The sequence below is a fragment of the Corvus moneduloides genome, chromosome 13, assembly GCF_009650955.1.
Source record: "Corvus moneduloides isolate bCorMon1 chromosome 13, bCorMon1.pri, whole genome shotgun sequence".
In the NCBI taxonomy this organism is placed as follows: domain Eukaryota; kingdom Metazoa; phylum Chordata; class Aves; order Passeriformes; family Corvidae; genus Corvus; species Corvus moneduloides.
The window spans coordinates 1,709,181-1,731,428 of record NC_045488.1 but is presented as its reverse complement, the minus strand read 5'-3'; the positions used below and the strand labels follow the sequence as shown (position 1 = coordinate 1,731,428).

The window sequence follows — 22,248 nt, the reverse complement described above, 5'->3', positions numbered from 1 at the left end:
AAAGCAGGTCTCCAGAGATGCTGCCTGCAGCCTATTAAGTAGCCCACATAGAAGTTTCTCACCTGAAGGGCACAGTGTGAGAGACCATTGATGCAGGATTGCCCTCACTCCTTGCATCCCAGAAGTCCTGTTCACATAATGCTGGGCTCCTAAGGGCACATTATTCCACATGACAGCTTTCACAGACTGAGAGGAAACCTTGCAGCCTTCTAACAACATCCAAAGAAGTTTAGAGCCTACTGACATCCATGCACATCAAGAGAAAAAGTTTGTAGGTAGACCTGGTGAGGCTCATTTTCAGTTTTGAAAACTGAGCCAAAATTGAGAAAATTCTTTAGTTTTTGCACTGAGCCTCTGTGAATTATACTAGTGATGTACTGTCTACATAGATACGTGTACAGAAAGAATGAGTGCACTCATATGTGTGGGAATGGCAGAGTTAAAAAGAAAATAAATAACCCTGCCCAACTGAACTTTCTTTGTATTTAGCAAGGGACGTTTTCCTCTGATATGTGCGTGAGAGGTTGGATGAAAAGTCAGTGTTATTAGATTTTATGCTTTTCTAGAGACACTGTCATCGGAGCCTAATAACTTTGTTTCTTTTCTACTCTCTTCAGGGGAATAAATGGATATTTAAAGTTTGGTTGAATTAGTGTGCTGGGGGACTTGGTTATTTGCTATAAATGCGATCCACTTCCACCCTCCCCCCTTCCCTCCTGACTCTTTTCTGTTCTGTAGGTTTTCCAATTAGGAACCCCAGTGACTGAAATCAAGCGCCAAATTACCAGCCTGAGGCTAAACTATAGCAGCAGCAAAATTCCAATTTTAAAAATCTGATTGAAGAATGTTGGGCTTTATCTATATGCCAATGTATGTGCAACAGGAAGGTTTTCTTCTTTCCTCCCTTGGCCCTGTGAGCAGAGAATCCACTAAAAATACCAACATGAGATCATATAAGCTGATAGGAAAACTCACAAAAGAAGAAACTATGAGTCTCTATAACTGCAGCAGTATCTCTGAGTCACATTTCCTGTGATGAGCCAAAAAAGGTCCCAATTCCAGAGTTCTTTCTTGTGTACAAGCAGTGGCAATGCGTCTGTGCTACTGGGAGTGCACACAATGTCTGTGTGCAAGGACTGAGGGAACGCTGCACCTGAGGCCCTTCACATTGTGCTCCTTTCACATTAGAGGCCTCTACCCGGGTTTTTCAGCAGCCTCCTGTAGTTAAAGAGTCACTGGCTCCCATTTTCCCTTATGCAATCCCAGGTGGTGTGTCCCCTTAATTTGATCTCTCTCTGGATGAAGCTGTTGTGCCTCACTTTGTTACACCGTGTTAACAGAGGAAAGTCAACTGCCTGGGACTAGAAACTGATTCAGAAATTCAAAAAACCCTTTGAAACAGGCATATCATTGTGCAAAGAAACACAGGATCTGGGAACAAGTACTTGCAATGTCCTTCTGAGTGGTCTGGCCCTGGCCCCTCCTGCCCAAACTGAGGGAAGAGCATCTCTGTCACACACACCCTGCAGAAGCCGCTGCCTCGGCTCCCCAGCCCTGCTGAGCACTCCAGCTCTCCAAGTGCTCCAGCCCTGGCTGACGCTGCATCCCCGGGGCGTGGTGGGGACTGTGAGACACCCATCCCATGCCCTGCAGCACGGCCTGCAGCAGCACATTCACCTTGGCAAGGCAGTTCCGTGCCGTGGTGCTCTTTTGAACTCAGTCTGCGGCTCCACATGAACACATCTGTCCCACAGATCGGTGACTGTCATTTCTTGGGGCGAACTCACCAAGATTGCCTGGAGACAGGCAACCGCTGAGACTTGTGCTGAGAAAGCAAAGCTTCTTGAAGAACTAGTCTGTTGTGTGATCTGAGGAGGATACTAGCAGCAAATATTCAGTTCTTATTCTCTAAACGAGCTTCTGTGCTTTGCGTTAGAGTATGTAGTGAATATTGTATCTCTTTTCATCAAGCATAACATCCAACACTATCATCTCACCTACAGTTTATCCCAAGGACACTGGTATCACCCTCAGAGTTACTTCTTTCTTTTTCATTATTCATGAGTTGTCAGCTCCCCTTTCCTAACACCACTCCTGTATTTACCTCTGTGCTGTCAGCCAAGGGAGCAGATATACCTGGGAAAATACACGGTGCCAGCAATGCAGTAGAGGCACCTCCTCTGTGCCTCACACACTAGAGACACATGCAATTCTGAGCACAGAAATGCCTCCTTTCCTCCTCTTCTGCCAACGTGCTTATAAGCTTTTTACAACTATGGATGGATTCACTGACAGGCTAAGAACCATTCTTTTACACTGTTTACTGCAGCAGACAGTGCCTCCAGCGTCTCCCTATCCTGAGTGTTGCTGAATCCTGTCCTGATTACGCGGCTGGTTTCATAAAACTTTAGAACTTTATTTTAGTCCTTATCACCAGGCTGAATAGTGCATGAAGCTTACGTGCCAGTACAAAATATTTCTTGTTAGGGATGTGTGAGCTCATTTAGGCTAAAGCTGAAAGCCTCTGTGAGTCTGTGAATTTGAAGATTTGATTTCTAAGTAAATATCCTTGGTCTGAGCTCCATTTGGAAGAGAATGCTGGGAAAGAATCAGAGAAAGGGTAAATAACACAAGGAAAACAGGTTTTTAAACCGAGTTAGAGAGAAAAGACTTGAGAAAAAACCACTACACAGCTGTTTTCACACCATACGAAAAGACTTTCTGAAAATTTTTATGGGGAACTCAACTTGCTGAGCACCATTGTGGTCTTTTAAATAGGAAATGCAGAGTCAAAAGCAGGGTTTGGGGTTTGTTATTTTGTTGGTTTTTTCCTCCAAACTGAAACACTTTGAAAAGATAGAAAGTTCCAGAAAGTGATAGAAATAGGGGAATGTCCTTAAACATTTGTGACCAAGTGCTGAGAGAATGGCCCTTTGCCCAATTGTCTTTTCAGATCTTTCTTGCTATCAGAGTGCTATTTATCAGAAGCTTTAACTGATCTTGAGACTTAAATACTTTTCTCAGAAACAATTTGGAAACTTACACCACTTACGTAAGCTAACGCAAGCCAGCGCTTACTGAATACCTTTGCAATTAGATGTAATTGTAGCCTAAAAAAAATCTGCATAGGGCGAGTCTGTTATGAATGACATTTGCATTAGAGGAAGCCATAGCTACTTAGCTGGATGCACAGAAGTACACTGTGGCATACATATAATTGATATTCAGATCATCAGTCAAGGAGCGATCAGTGATAGGAACATGACCTTCACCCCACCTGGTGAAGAACTTTGAAAAGGGAATGACTGTCACCTGCAGTCCTGAGTCTGACAAAGTATTTCTTACACATAAATTGTAACTTCACTCCCAGTATCAGCCTTACAATGACCTTCTCCCATGGCTCCTGCCTAGGGAGATTAGCTGAGGCTCCTTTTCCATGGCCATTGCCAATACACACTCCAGTGCTTGCTTTAGCACAAGCCACTCACACCCCTGGTGCAGAAGACTGCAATTTCACATTTCACTACAGGGGAGAGGGACAATGGCAGCCTGGACAGGGACCCTACAAGATCATAATGACAACCAAAGATGAGCTAGACAAGGAGCAACAGTGGAAGCCACATTACTATTCACAAGAGCCTTTTGCCTGCATTAATTTAGACATGTACAGAATCAGAAGGCTCCAGCATGACAAGGGCAGAATCAATGGAAACTACTTTTTCATTTAAAATTAAACTATTGTTGCTTTAAAAGGCCGATCTATTTTTAATCTTGTCCACTCAGTTCTATTAACAGACAACAGGATACAGAGCAGTTCCATATGGCTCAAAATGTTCAATATCAGATGGCAGATTGCAGATTCATGGATTGAGTTATTGGGGAGGGCAGGGGGTTATTTCTCTTAGTCATAATGTAAATGTAGAGAAGACAATCCAGTAGCATTTGGGGAGGGAAAGAAAAGGAGAAAAAACAAGAAGGAGTAATTGGGGTCACATCCACTGAGCACAGAGGCATTTCCAGAACAGCATCCAAGTGAGTCACAGGCAGCATGAGTGAAAAGAGGGGGGCAAGTGATAAAGTAGAACTCATGTGGCCTTTTTAAGCTTTTCTGGCAGAACAAGAAAAGTAATTACACACTGTCTCAGCAAACATCCGTGGCACCACCTGGTGTATTCTCAGAGAAATCCCAAGAAGGGATTTTTCATCTTAACCTTGATAAGTGCTGTGCTGGCACCAACTCTTTGCATTATACGCAATTTTGAGAAGGAATCAGCCTGGGAGGCCTGAGTGAAACACAGGCCCTCTGAGATGTGCAAGTGCTGGAACTCAGCTGGAGAGTGCCTGGGTAACAAGAGCTCCAAACGAGAGGGAAAGGAAAAAGACTGCTAAAACTGATTCTGACACCATGAAGTCATAAACATATAAAATCTCCTGGAGCCTGGAAAAGAGAGGGTGATGACGAATGTCTCTGGTGTCTCAGGCAGTGCCATCGTTCCTAAGGCAACGCTGGGCCTTGTTTCTGGCTCTGTGTGGCACAGCTTCCTCCTTGCTTTGCTTACCACCTTCCCCAAAACTGGCATGCCTTTTCCCACAGGGGTTCAACAACCTCCTAAGCAGGGTCCAAAAGACATTAATTGCTTTAACAAGTAACTATGGTTCCTGAATTCCTGCACCGCTGCACTACCAAAAGTAACTTACCCCTAAATAAATTCCCTGAGCTCTTTGTGCTGGGTCTTAGCCGATGAAAAAAAACTTTTGCTATCATAATTACCCTGACTGGGGCAGCCTTAGTCTAAAGACACTCCGGCTTGCTCACATCACCAAACAAGTCAGGAGCTGCTCTGTAAAGGCTGATGCCTGTGTAATTACCTTGCAGTGGTGTTTCTTTGGACTGAATGGGTGTGATGGTACCTAGAGAGTCGAAATTAGCACACAGTCCATTCCTTATATCAGAGATATCCCGATTTAAGCCTCAAGAAACTGACTGGCTTCTGTATTTGACACATGCACGTGTGCACATGCAGACATAAATACATGTGTATATAGATAAAAGTATTTCTTTAAACAAGTGTATTTGTGAACAGATGAATTTGTGAATCAGGTCACTTGGATGTTTGCCAGCTTGAATAGTTTTGGCAGGATTCTTAGGCTTGAAAACAAACAGTAGTGCCTTATTAGAACTCCAGCAGACACGGTACTGCAAACACTTGAATGAGTTTTTGCACAGACATAAGATTGAAATATCATGTTGTGTAACAAAATGCCAAATTACCAAGGAGCTATTTGAAACGAACTTACCAATTTCTGAAGTACAGCACCCATTTTTCATCCTCAAAATTTTTTTTCAGGCCCCATGCTAAAGAAAAAAATAAAAATACTGCAAGTTAGACATCGGGAAGAGATGTTACAGAAAGAATAAAAAGAGAATTTTCCTGAGGGATTCCTTAATCATGTACAAGTCACTGGTGAACAATAAAATACATTGAAGATTGCTGTAGAAATTAGGTCTTGGCCTGAGTTGTTGAAAAATAGTTCAAAGCAAATTGAAAACATAAATGGATTTGTGGGGGGGGGGTTTCCAACAATATTTCAGAATAATGAAGACAAAGTCTACGTCATACCAAAGGCTAACATTAAAATTAATGTTACCACCTCTATAAAAATAGATAAATTGTTTCACATCTAGAATGTTGTATCTAATGCATTATATAATGCCACTAGAGACTAACATACACAAAATTCCCCTCTTTTCAGCCTAAACGATGTCCAGGTCATTATGACACCTGGCAGCCAAATCAGAGAAATTCAGAGGTAAAAATTGGCTTCCTGTGCCTTATCTTTTGAGCTTGGAACCTTAAGAGTACATAGAGAAACTATGGGATGAGCTTACCTAAATGCTGCAGTACATGCTGAACATGATTTAAATCACTTTGATACTTATTTTATAGTTCTACAGATGTACCTGGCCAAAATCTCCCCTCACACTAGCATATACCTGTAATTGCTCTCCTTAGATTGCTGAATATCTCCAGTTTGAGTGGACTGAGGCCAGAATTTGATTCATAGAAGTTATCTGGATTATACTTCATTTGAAACTAAAGCATAAACAGAATTATCCACAGTCTCTGTGCTTTTAACTTGTCAGAAAACAAATCAGTATTTGTGCTTGATGAACATTGCTACTATCTCAACCAATCAGTTGGATGAATTGATAGAGGCTTTTTTGGGTGGGCTCTTTTTCTTTTTTGTTTTTTCTTCAAAAGCAGTTACTTCTAAATGAAACTAGCACTCATGGAAGGTGATAGGTTCATAGTTATGGGGTCAAAACAGCATTCAGATTTAGCTCTATGCTACAGGTAAAGAGAAGGCAGCAGCACTACCCTCCCCACAGACTCTGCTCCAAATTACATTTCAATGTGTGTTAATTTCCTGTATTTTTACACCCACATTAATGTTCATAGTGGATGAAGAATAGAAACACATTTTTAATGAGAATTATTGCAATAAATGGTATCCTGTCCATGGTCTGCAAAGGTTGAGTGCTACTGTAATACATCACTTTACATGGCAACATCATTTATGGTCCCTGGGCATGTACCAGACTCAGGCTGGCATCTAAGTCCTCAATCCACCCATCACTTACAGGTGCTACAGCCCCCAGCATCTCTTTATTTCAGTCATGAAAACACTCGTCTACAGAGCAATTGCTCATCCTTAGACTGACATTGCTGCATCAAGCAATTTATATAAGCCAATGCTGTAATGACATTTCTCAGACTTGTATTTTATGGGTATTTCTTTTTTGGAATTTGTGAGGGATAGAGAGGACTAAGCTGGGTGGTTAAATTATTAAACTGTCCTCTGAATACTCATCTTTCCAAAATGCCTTAAACAACATTTTAATCAATACAAAAGTAAGCTGGTTTCAACTGCAAGAAAACTCCCAAGGGCAGCAGCTATCCCCATGCAGAGCTTATTTTCAAAGCTGAATATGCTGGTTGCTAACAGAATAACACTCCAGAAAACATGCAATCCACCTTTGTTTATCATTCTGGTACATTTCCCTTTTTGGTACATTATCTACTTTAATAGCAAGAGATACAAAATAAAGCACCTTGGACATGTGTCCCAGATACCACATTGTGCAGCAGAGCCTAAGGGACCAAGATGTGGCCCAGTTTGCATTGGGAAGCAGAGCTGCCTGCCCTGGGTCAGTCACGGAGTGTCTCAGCACACTGTTCTATGCAGGGAATTTGGCCTTTTGCTACTCCTTTCAAAAGCCAACACCAGCCTTCCCTTAAAAACAGATTCAGGAGCCTGAACATATCACCCAGATATGGCTGGTGGCTGTCACTCTTACACCACACAGGGAGGTCACTTGGGTTTAGGCAAAGCCACTCTCACTCTTTGCCCCTTATTCCTCTTTCACACTCATTTTGTTTCATCTGCATCTTCCCTGATTTACATCGACAAATAGAAGTTGAATTAGGTTCCTTCAGTGCTACTGATGAACTGATTACTCCAGTAAAAAAATTCTGCTTGTCTCATACCCAAATGAAAAGCAAGATCATTCTCTCTTTTGAAAAAATCAGAACTGGAATAGGAAAGAAGGACTGGGCTCATAATAAAGCTTTTCAAATATGAGCTGCCTTTAAGTCCTATTGAACTGTAATTCTAAATGCCAGGGCCTTACTGCATGAAAGCAGTCTGCACCCAAAGCACAGGCAGTCAAGTAGAAAACAGGTCTTTTGTAGGCCTTTCCCTGCTGCCTCCTTGTTCTCTTACACATTTCTCTATTACTGGACATATTTCCTTCCTCTCCTCATGATTTTTTCTGTTTTATTCTTGTACTATCCTCTTCTCTTTTCATTTCTTCTACAATGCAAAGCTGTTCCTGTCCCACTAGAGACTCTGGCCCTTGTGTCCGTGAATTTCTTCCCTCTTCTAGTACAAAGAGCTGTAAATTTTAACAGGCACAACATAACCAGACTCTTTATTCCCTCTGTTTCTCTCTGCTTTTACTGAACTAGAGGCAGCAGGAAACAAAACAGAGGGCTGCATCCTTTGCATCATTCGGCCAGCCAATCCTACAAGATCCTACAAGGAGAGTCTGAAATCCCAGTTACAGACACTCTGCTCTAATTATTGAAGACAGAGCTGCTGCTGCAATACAGACTGGTCATCAAGTGGGACCCTTTTTTTTTTTGTCTGGTACATTCTATTGAACTGGGTGGACCCACAGGGACCTACCTGAGCCTTTTTTTTACATATTTCAGGCAAAGTCTAACACAACTTTTTGGGATGAATGCTTTTAAAAATGTGGATGTCTTGAGCCTTTACTCAGGCTTCCCAAAGCTCACAATACTGAATTGAAAACCACAGTGATTGCTGTGAGCATTATTTCATTGTAGCCAAGGATCAAACCTGCCCTCTATTAATAATTAACCCACTCCTGTGATCCTCAAGGTGAGGATCCAGTGGCAGGCAAGTGAGCATCGGATGGACAGAGGTATTTGTACCACTATAGTGACAGAAAGAAATCCTTCTTTGAAATACTAACTTGACATGGCTCACAGTGCAACAGATCCATACCGACTCAACCCATAGTTAACAGATTTATCCCAGCAGTAACATGTGCCAGAAGAAAAGGGAAAACATCAACCAAGTGATTTTAAAAATAAATAAGGCTTTGATTTTTAATAGTGCTAAAAGGCTTTAAATCCACACATTGCTGCCCTCCCCACCCTCAGTACTGCTGAGTTCATAGAACTACCTCAGACAAACTTTAAGCATACAATAAATATTTAAAAAAAAACTCTACAGGGAATAATGTTTGTTCTGTCAGCGCTTCACGGACTGTTTTGTGGCATCTACAAATAATGAATGATTAGAGCACAAACAAGAAAAATAATTGACTTTAAGGCATAAACAGCTGCACTTAATTCTGGAGGAGTGCCCAGAATTGCTGCTTTGAAATCCCTCTGCTTTTTCCATGATAAATATGTTACAGAATCATGAAACAAAGTCTGCAAACAAATTATTCCTACTTATCTCCTATGTGTCATTCTCTTCTGCGTGTTTATTCTGCCCTGTTAGTTTGGCGTTGTCGCCTAGGTGCAGTACTGTATCACTGTACTATGAAGTAATTACAGCTGGAAACAAGTTTTTTAAACCTGATTTACATCCTTCCAAAAACCCCATAAATTCATAACAGCCTAAGCACTTCTGATTTAGCTCTATGGCCACAGAAGGCATTTTCTATCACACTGGATTTGGACAGAAAGCCTCTAATCTGATAACCCAGATATACCAAGTTATATATTCTGTGACAATAACCCAAGTAGCCCTCAGATTCCTTGCCTCATTTGTTTAGATCCTTGAAGCTTTCATTCAGGCTGCTGTGTTGGAAGAATAACTGGTTCTGTTTTTCTTAGGCTTTTTTAAAAGCTGAAAAAGGAGAAAACTTAATATCTAATATATTGCTACAGTCTCGACTGTAAACTTTTACTAAAATTAAATTAGATGATACAAGGAAAGGTCAAAATTGAAATGGAGTCAATAAAACTCATTAGATTAACAGTGATCCTGAACTGAATCACCATCTAGCTGATTCACCAAATTAATACAGCCAGTCACCAAACAAAATGATTGTACAGCACCGTCAGTCCTTACAAACCTGCAAACACTCTCCTACAGAATTTAGGGAGGCACTGCCCATTTAAAACCTGTCCCAATGATGTCACTCTGCTTACAGCAATCAGTCCAATCAGTTGAATCTGTTTGAATTTAAAAAGAGCCCATTTTCTGCCTCAAAGGGTGCATAAAGTCCTGGTGTTCCCACATGGTTAGCAGCTAGCTAATTAGTAGTTATCTGGAAAACTGAATTTTGATACAATACCTGTCATAATCGTCTTTATTTTAATGACACTTTCTCTGCCCTCAGGAAGACCACATTATTTCTTTGAGGCTTAGGTATAAAAAAAAAGAAAAATTATCATGGCAAGTTTGAGGCAATGAGAGGAAAATGCACACTGGGCACACCCACCACACACCAAATCCCTCTCACTGAGAGAGGTGCTCACTCTGCCTTCACCTGCCATCACAAAAAGACTTGGACAAATACAGGAAAGTGTATTCATGCATCTCTCTGTAAGAGCTTTAATTGATTAGTCACCCTAACAGAGTAGTATCTTTTCAAATTGTCCCATTTCACAAGTCAATAGTCAATCTAAGCATTGTTTAGACAAAATCTACCAAGTCTCTTTATTAACAGCACACTTTGACTTCATGATTAGAGTATTTCTGTGACCAGAGCAAAGGTCAGCGTGGTGACACCAGGATAGAAATCATTGCACTTACATGAGCACTGATAATAAAACCAACAGCCTATGGTATATGCCTTCAAAAAACCTTATCAAAGATCTTGCAAACAGGGAAAATGGCAGAATGAAATAGATAAAATTGGGTAAAACATCTGCCTTGTTTCAAAGTCCAACACTATCAGTGCATTTTCTCTCTTTCTTGAAGGTCTTGGGTTTAACTCCAAGTGCCTCCATGTCTTGGACCATATGAACAACACTGAGAATTTAACTGAATTCCTCACGTGCTTAAAATTACTAAAATCCTTACACATCTTGCTGGATTGGGGTTTGATGCTCGTAGAAGCTCACACGCATCCTAACCAGTGAGCATGCAGTGGGCATCTGAAATACAGAGATCTGATCTGAAACCAGAATGAGTCAAAACCAAAACCAAACCAAACCAAACCAAACTAATATTTAACCAGTATAATCCACTGAATGCAAAATGGTTTGAACATCAGCCCAGAAGTTTTCAGTCTCATCCAGGCTTTAAACTGGATCTACCCAAATCTCACAGATGCAAAAGAACACCAACCAATTATTTCTCAAAGCACTTCACAGCACATACTGTAAATATATTTGGAGCCACAAGTCCATTGCATTGCAGATAGAGGTAGATAAAATTCTAGAAAGAAAGATCTTCCACAAAAGAGTAAATTTAAAAGTTTTGGAATTGTAGAAGGTTTTGTCATGAATCATATTGGCAGATCACTGAAACTTTTCGTTACAAGAAGTTCAGTCGTCTGATATTCAAAGAATATTAAAATATTTTGTGGGTTATGATTACTAATACAGGGTTGAAGCACTATGATTACAACTTCTTGCAACTGAATGCAGTTTAAGAAGTTGAATCAGACAGTATTGTTTGACTTTGTTTAGACTTTTTGATATGACTGAATGAAAGTATCATTTCAATTTATCCCCAAACAAAATTTCAGTTTTTGCACTACACTGTTTTTCTTTCACTTTCCTGTTCAGAACAAGAATTCTGCTTTTTGACTACCTTTATTACCCAATGGCAGGAGAGCCATTGGAAATAATGATAAATCCTCTGAAACCAGGGAAATATGGTATTAGAGGATGATTTTCACCTAAATATTCCAATTACTGCAGGTATTATGGCAAAAATTATTTTCTTTCCTGTTTTCTAGTGTGCTGTTACACTCCATTCCTTTTTTTTTTCCCATTAGGAGCTTCCAAGCTAGGATGCTGCGGGAAGGAAGGCAATGTAAAGTACAAGGGAGCAGCTGCCAAGGCAATCTTGATGAATAAATTATACCCCTTGTCCCTACAGACCTTGTCTTATGCAGGTAAAGCCCCACAGCACTCCTGCTGGAGGGGAAGGGCAGGGCTGGCACACCCAGATAAAACAGAGAGACTTCAGCCATCTCTGCTGACAGCCCTGGCACCCTGCTGGATGGGCACTCCTGTCTCGGGCAGTTTGGATCTGAGACAGGATCTGGAGCTCCTCTCCACCCAGCAGCTGTGGCCTCTCTACTCCTGTTCCCCTAAAAACACCTCCACCAGTGTCACCTCCAAGAGATGTCACCAGCAACGAGCAGTTTCAGGTGCTAAATGAGGTGCTCCCCCTTTCAGATGAAGGAGCTCTCAGCTTCCTACAAAACTAATTCCACTTTGCTTACACCATGGATGTACTTCCAGCATCTATGTGCACCAAGAGGAAAAGTTTACTTTAAAGATGTATATGCACCTAATTTTTTTAATATATAATGACTTTATAATAATGACAGTCCAGTTATGAGTTTAGTAACACTGCTTACTAAGCCATGTCTTGGAATCTGCTCTTAGCAATGGAAACACGCAGTAGCTTCTGCTTTAGCCCAAGTCATGGTTCTCAGGGAGAGTCAAAAGACCCTAAGCCACAGCTCTGTGTCAGTGGAGATGAGCACACTTTGCCTCTGGCCAGCTCTCAGCTGAGAAGCCCTGGACACTGCTGGAATCCTGCTGCATGCTCTCTTTGGCTGTGGTTCACAATCAGTCATTGAAACTTGAAGAACAGTCTGAACAAAAATGCATTTGGAAACAATGCCACCTGCAGCTATGACCCCTCTCTGTTGATTGTGGACAGGGGTTTGGTTCATGACACAACACAATATGACATAAAACCTTATGACATAAAAATCCTGTGGTTGGGGCCAACTGGAGAATCATGAGGCACCCCCAACTAAGGTATTTCTGAATGGATACTTAAATTCTATTTAAGTTCTGAAGACTCTCACAGATAGGGAAAATAGGCTGGTTATTAGCCATAGAAAAAAATCTGGGTAGGAATCTATGTAGCACATAGCTTTTCCACTGAGGGAGAATAAATTAGGTTAGTTTGCACTTTGTCTGCCTTCCAGACAATATGTTCTACAAGAAAACTGAGGATAATTCATCTAGAATATATTATTCATATACAATTACAATGTATTAAAATGATAATGTTGTTAGAGTCTAAGGATCTAAACAAAGTATGTAGGGAGATTGAATATCTTTTTATTAGACTGACATATTTAGAAGAAAACAAACAAGATTTCAGGAGCTCCATACCATCTCCAATGATCTGAGGAATTGTATGCCAAAAAAAGTCTGTCTGATCTTCCCTAACTATATCAGTTAGGCAAATAAAAGATATTAACCTGCCTCATAAACCTTGCTTCACTTAAAATACTGAAAAATTGGGCTCACATGGGTTTATGCTAAGATATGGAAATGGCAAAAACAGAGAGAAGAAATAAGGTTAAGAGCAGGGATATTTTTCAAACAATTTATGCTAATATTCCCCTAAATTCCAACATGAGCTTCCAGCAAAGCTGTATTATTTTCAGTGAAACAAAATTACTCATGTGGAGACTAAGCAAATTCAGTGACTTGGTTATTTCAAACAGGCTTTGTATTTTATGCCTATAAAAGATTTCAATTGTCTGGTAAGTAAAACCAGCTGATTTAAGGGCACAGTGTATCACCCAGCCAGCCCTGCCTATAATACTTAGGTAATTATTCAAAACTGCTACTTATTCCTGTGAAGCAATGGGGATGTACATAAATTCCTCTGGAGGAAGAAAGCAGCACAGCACTTGCCTGCTCTGCCAAGTGCAGATTCTGCTCTCCCAAGAATCACCAACATGTATCACCCCAAAGTATCTGAGTTACTGAGAAGGACAACAACTTGGATGTTAACAACACTAAATATTGGATCCCTCAGAGCACTCCTCACAATGTCTGTGCTACAAATGGAGATGAATGTATAGCAAAATATTTTTACATCAGCCTCAAATACAGAACAGTGGTGAAGCTAAAGCATCAACACGCTTCTGGAAGCAAAAAGAACTCTACAACCTAGTCAGATTTGGCATTTACAATATATACCACGTAAGCACCTTTAACAGGAACCATGAAGAAGTTGCTGTATGCTACTACTAAGTTCATTTTGTGCTTGATTTTAAAATATTAAGGGTTGGCTGACTATGGGCCAAAGTGCCACACTGCTTGGCTCTAGCAGATATTTGTTGAAGACAGAATCTATGATGCACAAAGAAATGTCATACTGTTTTTTCTGCAGTGCCTATGCATCTGGCTTAATTTGACTGATGCTTAAAAAAAATCCTGCTTTTCCTTCTTTAAATAGAGAGAATGTATCAGACCAGCAGTTTGAAGTATTTACATTAATTGAACAATTTTAAAAAGAGCTTTACTATAAATAGCATTGCCGAAATAAGCTCAGTTGTCACCCACATAATAAGGATGTTCTTATTTATATTTTTTCCAGACATTTAAATTGCTGCCAATTCTGAAAGTAATACTGGTGAAAAGAGGAAAAGGAAAGGATTGTGTTAGATGTACGTCAACGACAACATCGCTATATCCTATTAGAAAGTGATTAATTTGGAAGATTTGCAAGATTTGCAAAAGTAGGGTAGAACACAGGGGAATTCTCATTCTCCTACAGTCAAATCTTGAGGTTCACCAAGCTTGTTAAGGATTCAAATCAAGGCCACCTGACTTGGCTGCTCCTGAGCTCCTCCAGAAAGCTCCAGTCTGGTCAGTTCAGAAATCTTCCATTTAATGCCCACCTTTAGCATCTCCCTGACCAGTGGCACTTGTCTGTACAACCCTCATTATCTGGAACAGGAAGTCATTGTTTAAAGACCCTCCCCCAATTCAGCTTTAATAAAGCGCAAATTTTCAATCAGGCTTCTTAACAAGCCCCTGAAATGCTGCCAGGCCTTCTAATCCAGCAGCAAGTCTTATCAAAACATGGTGACTTTGGACCAAAAAACCCCCATCGCGCACCGGAATGGGCTCATTTGGCTGGCGAGGACGACCGAGTACTCCTAATTGACATGAACTGGGAGGCAGAGAAATCCCACAAACACAAATTACTGAAACCCACACAAGTGAAAAAATGCAAGCTGATGTGGGAGCAGGCAGCAAATGGAGCTACTGAGATGAAAGAATGGCCCCGAATGAGCTCGCGCTGGATCTGCTCGGACGCAGGAGGGCTGAGCAGGGCGTGTTCGAGCCATGCCCCGGCTGGGTGTGCGTGTCAGTGCAGGAGACCGAGAGAGCAAAGGCCACAAACCAAGCATTAAATACTGAAAAACCCTTCTTTTCTTCCTCCATCTTTCACAAATATCTGAAAATACCTGGAAATAAACCAAAAACAGGGAAAAAAAAAAAAAGCTGGGGGAAAAGGCAGAGGGATGTTGGAATTAGGCAGAAAAGCCCTGAGATGCATGCACAGACTCCACATGGCACCATGAAATTCTGGGTTTAGCTGCACAGATTATTTCTGACAGGCATAGAAATAGTCTGTACTGCAAATTGTATGGGATGGAAGGGTTTAAAGGCCCTGTCTGGGTCAGGGGACACACGCTCATGAACACTGCAGAAGCTCAGAAGGACCCTGCAGCTCCAGCAGTACAACAGCCTCCCTCAGGCTTATAAAAAAGCTCCTGTTGCTAAGTGCAGGTTTGCTGGCAGCCATCTATATGCACAATTTGCCAAAAGGTGCCTTTTCCTCTTTTGACTTATTCAAACTTCTATAAATTAACAGCTGAAAATGCCCTGCTTTTCACAGGTTTTAATTAACATTGCTTTCTCCCTGCAGGAAGAGAAATACTGAAAATAGCCTGAAAAATGGGTCCCCTTGTTGCCAGGTGAGTTTCTCCAACACACCCAGCCTTGCTAATGAAGTGAAACTCCTATCTTCACTTCAGGTGGTAGCTAATTAGTATATTTTCTTAATTAAAATGCTCTTCCTATGGAGGTATTCTTCAAAAAGGCCAAGGAGGGCATTTTGTTGCTATGACCACTTAAAATCAAAATGTCTTATTAGAGGAAGGGGACATCTGCTCTGGGTTTCAAAATCTCCTAGAAACTTGCTGGGAACACTGTGTGCAAGTCTACAACACCGACTGAATTGATTCAAACACCAAGTAAGAGCTTCAAGACCAAAAGGTTTAAACTACAGAGGGCTAAAACCTCAGCTCACAGACAGCCCACAGGAGAGGTACCACTTGAACTAAGTTGTGTGGTGTGTAACTAAGCAGTGTCTATGATTCTTTGATCCTATTGTCACATACACATCAGTTCAGGGCCATTTACTTTAATTTCTGCTTAAAAATAGATTTATGCCCTCAAAAGTTTCTGACTTCCCTTTCAAACTGATCAAACTTTCACTGATTTTAACACCTACAGATCCCTAAGTAATAACTGGTTCCAATGTGTTTTCATGGCTCTGTAATAAATGTTGTTAGCATTGCCACAGGTCTTTAAAAATCCACATGGCGTGTTTTGGCAGCTGGGCTGTTTGCTTGACCAGCCTGTTTGGCATCTCTGTTCTACTGATCATAGTTCTTGGTTAGGACTTTCAGCAGAATGCATTTAAAGGTTGGGAGAGGTGGGAAGGGATTGCATTGGAGGGCCTCTGAAATAAAGGCTGAAAGAGGATGATGTATTTGCTGTATTTTTACTTCATACATCTTCTGGATCTTCGGTGCCTATTCCCCTCCCTCCATTTCTCTCTGGAAAAACTGTGTACAGAGCTATTCTCAAACTTTCAGCTGAGCACAAAAAATAAAAATATGTGAACTCCAGCATTTTGAGTCATTTGTAGGAAGAAATGTATCAGCTTTTCCTTTTTTTTTCATTTTCCTGTCAATGGTGTTCAGATAACATAGAAACTCGAGCCTTTCAAATACTGCAAGTTGAAAGCATCTCATTCTGCTTTTACCAAGTTTGAATCTCTCTCTGATTCCTGCAGAATGGGAAGTAGGAGAATGACACTCTGCTTCCATCTGTCTCATTGTATCCGAGAGTGCAGAAAGGAGCTGTCACACCAGCAGCTCTCCATCACAGCACTGAGCTGGGGTCACAGCCGTCTTTCACCTATTAAAGATAATTCCAGGCTTTCTCTGCAGTGTGGAGTGTTTCCTTCCCCTTTCTTTTTAGGTGTAATGTATAACCTTGTCAAAGAGCTAAATATACTGCAAGTTCTCACAAGAAACAGAGACGTGTCAGGGACTGAATCTTTTCACACTGACTTTATAATAAGTTTCCGTTTTTGGGGGGGTTTTTTATAACAATTTCATGACTTGCAGAAGCAGTTAATTTTCCCCTCTTGTACAGTAGCTCAGGGTTGTGAATCAATTTGTTCTTGCACAGACATAGGTGAAATTATAGCCCTACTGAAAAATCCTACTCCACTGAGAGTTGCGACTGACATCTTGGGAGGGCAGAAGATGTGACTTCCGTTGAACATTAAAATATGAGAGGATTTGTTTAAATTCCCAATGTGTGAAAAACCTTGCTGTTCATGAAAGGTTTACTGACCCGACCCATGATGGGAAAGGACTGTTGAAAAACGGGTATCTTCAAAATAGAAATGCCAAATTTCTAGGGAGAAATTCAGTTATGTCAGAGATCAAGAAGAATTATCTATCAGAAATATTTTGGTTTTAAAAAAAGGAAATTTATTAATTTCAACAAAACAGAAATAAAGTTGTAATCAGGATCCTGAGCACCTGCCTATCTTTCACCCTCAGTCCTGGCAGAATGCTGGTGAATTTTTGCAAGAGGAATTGAGAGATAGTTAAACAGAGCCTCCCAGGCTCCCATGCCTGCACAGTTGGAAGTCTGGGAAATAACAAGAGGCCTGAGGGTCTGTCGGTCCTTCAGGCTCCCTGCAGCAGAGGTGGGAAGCTCTGTATTCCATGACAGAGATGTAGCTTGCAACCACGATGCCCAGGTCCACCATGATGATGCACCAAATTGATGGTTTTTTTCTTTAGATTACAGATTAGAAATTTGCATTTGAAGCATACAGTCAGGTGAGTCTCCTGACTCAGCAAGGAATGAGATGCTGGAAAGAGACAACATTGGAGGATATGAGGGGTCTATAAAACCTGGCTCTGCGCAGTAAAGGTGGGGGGGAAACTGCCTGTTCCAAGTATGTGTTCCAGCACCTGAGCTGGTGCACTGAGAGAAGTGAACCCTCTCAGACCCATGTTCAAAACAAAGGAAAACAGGGGTAGCAGAGAGAGTTTTTAAGGTTTCTATTTTAAGGCTTCCTATTATGAAGTCACATTTCACATTTACTATAGATGCCCTCTATTTCCTACATTCATTCCTTGCTCCTCCTCCCTTCTTCATTATCTTCTCACATAATTCTGCAATACAATCCTGCCACAGTGTTCCAAAGAATTTGCATTTGAACTATGCAGCCATACAGAAGGCACTCTGCATGATACATCTGTGCTGTATAGCAACAGGCCTCCCTAGGACCGGGTTTCAGAACTATGCTAACAGTAGCAAGGAGCTGGCTCCTCGCTGAATCCATAGGAACCGTGCAGCAGCTGAGTGAGAGCACTCGAGGATACGGCGCTGGATGAGGAGCATGTGCCTGCCTGGCACCACCTGTCGTGTCACAGCAAATGTGTCTCCTCAAGCTCTGAGCTGCTCCAAGCCCTGAGCACAGTAGGGGTGTTTCTGTTCAAGGGCAGACACCTCCTGCTCTGCATCAGTTCTGTGATCCCGCAGACACTGCTGAACGCCTTAGTGCTGTGATTGCTGTGACATCTCAGTCACTCAGCCACGGAGAAGCAGGTGGGTAGAGCCCAGGACATCCAGTCTATGGAACCAAAACTGTGCACAGAGATGCAAATCATACCGTGATCAGCTGGCTCTGTGCATTCCAGAGCCCTCTCTTGTCAGCAGGCCCCTTGGGCAAGAGGCCACGCAAACAGATACAGGCTCCCACCATGACTGGGACAGGGCCCCTGGTACTCATCTTATATTAATACATCAGTTATTGCTTACTAGGAGAGAGGTCCTTATTAATGAAAGTTGCAGAAAGCTCTCAATCTAGACCCTTTCTAGAAATTCAGGATCTGCTAGAAACAGGGAGCTGCTGCCTCTGGGACGGCCATCACACGACACTACAGCTTGTGTTCATACTGACACGACCTTGAAAGACTTCAGTGCCACATCTGCGGCATCCCTGCTGCTGCCCTGCTAGACAGGAATTACCTGGAAAAATTGTTCTGCTCTCTTTTGTTGAACACACAGAAGAAGCAAGTGTAGGCCCAGGCCTGGTCCCGCACCAGCCGTGTCCCTGAGTGACCCATGTTCCTGCAGGTCCCTGCTGGTGCCAAGGGCTACCGTGGTGAACAGACTGCTCAGAAGCTGCTCCTCACCGCCTGCAAGGCCACCAGCTCCTCTGCATTTGGCCAGCAGTCGTCTTCTTGGCTCCTGCACACAACACTGCTTAAAACATTACTCTAATACCACTTCCCATCTGCTCAGGGGAGTCTCCAACCAGTTCCGTGTCCCTCCGTAATCTCATCTCGGTTTGGGTAAATTATGGATCTTGTTTAAAACTGTGCTGATCAGAACATTTACATGCTCATTTTACATCATTCAAATATGTGTCAGGCCTTAAATTTCTGTCTGTAAGGAGAGGTTCTTCCCAAGGTGATTAAAGGGCGCTATGTAAAGCTCATTCACTAAGTGCTTTAGGACTATTTGAAACATTCTCTATCTACAGTTAGAAGTGAGAAATAGTTTTAAAAACTCCAGTGGAAGTCAGGTGCAGCAGACCCCCACCCACAAAGCCTGTACACTTAAATGTAGTTGATGCCTTTCTAAATCACTTAACAGAAATAAAAGTATCATGGAAAAACACACAAAACCCTCAAATATTTCAGGACCTTATAGTTCACATTTGTACAAAAATTGCAGGCTATTCCCTGGCATTTCTCAAATGCAGATTGAAGACTACACCGCACAACAAATACACAAAAAAAAAAGAAAAAGAGTATCATAATCTAAACTTTCCCTGTTGGAGTGTGTAATTTTAAAATTCACTACTGAAAGATTTTTCCTAGAGAAACTCCATGGAGTACACTGGTATGCTTTGACAATATCATAATCAATGTTTGTAATGAAAAACACATTATTCTGTTTTCTTCTTGAAGGAAGAGAATCATATTTGAAAGTGTGTCTTTTATCTTCATATTTGAAATTAATAAAATCAGCATTTATCAGGAATCCTAAAGGCACTTCTCTCACACAAAATCTGAAGTCACAATTTACAGATGATACATCTGTTAATTGGAAGTTCTATCTTTGACAGATGTTCGATATGTATTAATGATCTGGTGCTTTGACTAATCCAGCCAAATCAACAGCTTTAGATGGAATTCAAAGGCTATTTCAGGGATCTCTGCCAACATTTATGCCACTGGATTTAAAAAAAAAGAAAACCAAAAACACAGCAGAAGCCTGTCTCCCATCCCCATAAATTTAAGTGTACAGAAAGTAAAATACAAATTGTCACAGTCTTTGCAGTATCAAGCTGACCAGAGCTACACTGAATAAATAAATAAATGGACAAAATACAGCTAATGTTATTGCCCATGGGTTCAATATTTACCAGTTTATGTACCATCTGAGCTGTTTCCTGTAATCAGCCAGGCACATGGCACTTTCATTCTCAAGAGACATTATCACCATGACAACTTTATCAGAATAAATTATGAAACACAACACTTGGGGCACGCAGAATGTGGGCACAGGTTTGGAATATTATTTTGTTAGTTATTCTTTTAACAACACTCCAAGTGCCCACTGGAGAAGAGGAAATTAAAAAAACCCTACAAACCATGCCTATCAAAATAACAATAAAAATGTAAAAACTTTCCAAAAAGAAAAGGAATAAAGTCATTAGGCTGAAAAATGGGCAATCAAAGGAGCTATTGCGCTCGGCAGATGGAAAAGCAGCAGGTGCCATAGTGCGATGGGACCTTGCTTCCCATCATGCACACTCTACAATGATGCAGCCTGACAGGGAAGGGAATTAATGTGTCGGAGCAGGTACTTTCTGTCCATTAGCTGATTCTCAATACATCCACACAGACTGCTGCCTCTACCTGCTCTTTGAGAAAATGACTAACAAGCCATTGTTCCCAAAGTTGCATGCGAAAGGACGGCACTGTGTGACCTGCCTGTCACTGTCCCAGATTAACGCAGGAAAAGCGACCAAGTAAACATTTCTGCACCTCAGACTGGGATTAGAGATTTCAGCCTATGAATAAATTATTTGAATGCAGATGTTTGGAATACATTAAGGTAAAGCATATTGGACAGGCTCCACTGGGGGGAAATGCTGATGAATAGAATTTCCAAGCCCGTATTAACTCTGGCAAACAACAAAAGCAGTGTGCAGAGCCCGATAACACACCCACACCTATTCTTTATCTGGGAAAATCCCTTGTTACACAAAGGACAATTTATGTACTGTAAACTCCATTACTCTGGTGGCCCACGATACATCCCTGTATTCTGGCTGGTTTGCGTTCGTCATTTCCATCACAAACGACAGAAAATACGACCATAAAAATAAAAACCACATCAACACAGAGAGTCTTGAGAGGTTTCAATTTGTTCAAGTCAGTCAGCCCCCTCCATTGGCCATCTGTCCTTTTTGCTGCTGAGTTCAAGGATGTCTAGAATGATAAGTACAAGAATTACTTCTGGCAGCAACACAGTGACACACTTTGAAGTCCTTGCTTCTGACACAGCATTTCCAGAGAGGCAAAGAAGTAGCAAGCTTGCCCCAGCTGAAACAAACTGCAAATTTATTTCCACAAATAAATGGAATCTCTAGGAGGGCTCCATTAGAATTTTTCAGTGACTACAAGAATAAAAATTGAAGTATGTACTCTGTGGTATTTACTATGAATTTGGCACAATCATACACCAGGTTTCAGTTAGATACCAAGGCAGAAAATTTCCAGGATCAAAATATTTCCTTTTGTAATTTACAACAGTCTGAGTACGCTCTTCTTTGAAAATGTTTTGTTTCTCAGTATCATAAGCAAATAAAACATTAATGATGTCAGAACCCTGCTGATATTTCCAACTGGATAGATTACATTTTCCTTTGTAATGATCACAATTAAAACAAAGAAAACCCAAACCAGATAGATAGATAAAGCAAGTCACTAGTCAACAATAGAAAAGGTAGAAAATTTGTGCAGGTTAGATAATACATCTTTTGCTCTCAATCTGCTATTGTGTGAAGCATCAACAGCAGCTGCATGGAGCGTCAATTTTATTTTAATTCCTTGGATTTTTACAATGTAATTTATAAAAAAAAATTAGCTTTTTTTTCCACCCAATTTTGGTGTTGATGTTATACCATTACACCCTAGAGCTAAGAATTATCTTCTTTTAATTATTTCAGCTTCTCAAAAACTAAGAACCATTATTTTCTGAAAGCATCCTTCAGAATCCCCTTAGTTTGTTACATTCGTAATTAGAGAAAATAATGACATATCGTTCACAGATATCTTTAGAACTGAACCACCAGAAGACCCATTAG

At 41.1% G+C, this 22,248-nt stretch overlaps 1 long non-coding RNA gene across 1 annotated transcript in view; it reads right to left on the bottom strand.

Moving 5' to 3' along the window:
* Positions 1 to 5,297: 5,297 nt before the first annotated feature.
* The window catches only part of LOC116450744, a 201,880-nt gene continuing 184,929 nt past the window's right edge, over positions 5,298 to 22,248 (bottom strand). The window contains exon 8 of the long non-coding RNA XR_004242959.1: positions 5,298 to 5,356. This is a non-coding gene — a long non-coding RNA (uncharacterized LOC116450744). The remainder of the gene's footprint in view (positions 5,357 to 22,248) is intronic.